The sequence below is a fragment of the Sinocyclocheilus anshuiensis genome, unplaced genomic scaffold (genome assembly GCF_001515605.1).
Source record: "Sinocyclocheilus anshuiensis isolate Anshui unplaced genomic scaffold, SAMN03320099.WGS_v1.1 scaffold524, whole genome shotgun sequence".
Taxonomy (NCBI): domain Eukaryota; kingdom Metazoa; phylum Chordata; class Actinopteri; order Cypriniformes; family Cyprinidae; genus Sinocyclocheilus; species Sinocyclocheilus anshuiensis.
In genome coordinates, this window is record NW_015555703.1 from 400,985 (window position 1) to 402,905 (window position 1,921).

At 34.6% G+C, this 1,921-nt stretch overlaps 1 protein-coding gene across 1 annotated transcript in view; it reads left to right on the forward strand.

Moving 5' to 3' along the window:
* The window catches only part of LOC107671695 (SH3-containing GRB2-like protein 3-interacting protein 1), a 34,247-nt gene extending 34,022 nt beyond the window's left edge, over positions 1–225 (forward strand). Inside the window, exon 25 of the mRNA XM_016464617.1 lies at positions 155–225. The gene's annotated coding sequence lies outside the window, so the exon portion shown is untranslated. The remainder of the gene's footprint in view (positions 1–154) is intronic.
* The last annotated feature ends 1,696 nt before the right edge of the window (positions 226–1,921 follow it).

Here is a 1,921-nt window from a genome sequence, read left to right on the forward strand (position 1 = left end):
CCCTATTTTACCCAGCACTGGGTTGTATTTAACCCAGCATTTTTAAGAGTGTACATGACATTCCTGGATAATTTTTGGTCATGTGGTTTGGCTAATCTGGTTTTAGTTACGTGTCACATTATATCTGCCATTAATTAAGTGTACTTTATTTCAGTGGTTTGGAGGCCTTACCTGGAGGGATGGAAAGAAAGCTGCTGCTTGTGGATGGTTTATTCCAGTTAAAACTTAAAAAGGGTCTTAAATCAGAGCAGAAAGTATTAAATACATAAAGTCATGGCATTAAATATATAAACATTATGAAATGGGAAATCCATTCAATGAAATGGGGTTTTCCCTTTTTTTAATTAAGCACATTGTCAGATATTTGTTCTTTTTTCCTAAACTTACTTCATTTTGATCAATTCCTCAGAAAACAAACCTTTTATATCTCATCTTTGAGTTTGTAGACATTTTTATATTTAAAGTGTGTGTGTAAAAATGAACTTAAAAAAGTAATGGATATCGGTTGGATGTTGTATTTTCAAACTTTGAAGTGCTCTCTGTGTTCTAAATGTAGACATTTAGATAATATATTGACATATTGTGTCCCCTTCAGTTTAGTCCTTATATTTTCTTTAATTGGTCTGAAGAAGGTGTTTTTAAGAAGTCTTACATTTAAATCAGCTCAGGTGAACGTATCTAAGCAAAGTCAGCATGCCATAATCAACATTTCAAAACTAAACCGTTGCCATGGTCACCGTAGAATTTTTAGTTGGCGGGAGATCCCACCCAAAGTAAAAAATGAAATCCTCTGTTGTCAAGGCAACGTTTGGCAACAAGCCGGTAGCGGTGCTGACCATTTCCGGTTTGTGGAGGAGAGACACGTTAAAGCGGTGAGTGTATTTTGCCTCTATGAAAGTTATGTACATGCGTTTGAGTTTAAATTACGAACTATTTTGTTGACAGAAACACCTTTTTAATGCATTTATGAATTATTAGTGTAGACTAAATGGCTTTTTTTAAGTGTCTTTCAGTTTTCCGTAGAACATCAGATACAATTCAGTCGATTTTCCGCAATAAAATGTCTGATTTAGCGAAAGAGAAAGCAGCACGTCTGCTGAAGAAGCGTGGAAGCTTGTCTTCTCTGGGCAGTCATGAAGTCAGAGCTAAAGAAGCCTTTGCCAAAACTAAGGAGTGAGTTACTGTCGTTCCTTAACATCTACCAACACACATAGTAAAATAACAACAAAGAAAGGTGTAAATATGAGGATGAGGAAGGATCATTTGTGTGTGTCCTTAGCTCTATCAGCACAGTGTCCTACATGGAGGAGCCTGGACATCATGATGATCTTGCACGGCCTGCGGTGCAAATGGAGAACACCTATCAGCTCAGTGAGTCTCTTCTCCTTCACTGTTATTGAGAAACTGATCTCACGGAGGAAAAAATACAAAATCATTACCAAAGAACCACCAACATAATTTCACAGGAAAGATAATATCATGTGGGTTATGCATTACATTTTTAAGTCCTCACTGCATATGCCAATATATTACAATGTGAATTGTATGTACAATTAAGAGAACACTTTCTGTACTCTGGAATTTTATTAAAGGGGTCATATGATGCGATTTCAATTTTCCTTTCTCTTTGATATTCTTAATTTTTTTCTGTTTTTTAATCAAAATTTTGCAAGCAAAACATGTTTTTCCTAGAAATATATTATATAAAGTATATAACAATATTATATTGTTTTAATTGCCTATTCACTTATAGAATTTTCCTGCGCCTTCAGTTTCACTTTCCATTCTGTTAGTCTTTAGAAATTACTCTTTAACAAACAAAAGCCAACTACTGAATTAACATTATACAGGTAGTTATTGATCATGTTGGCTGGCAAAACAACAGCTTAAACATCAGTATTAGAATTGTGAATTTTTTATG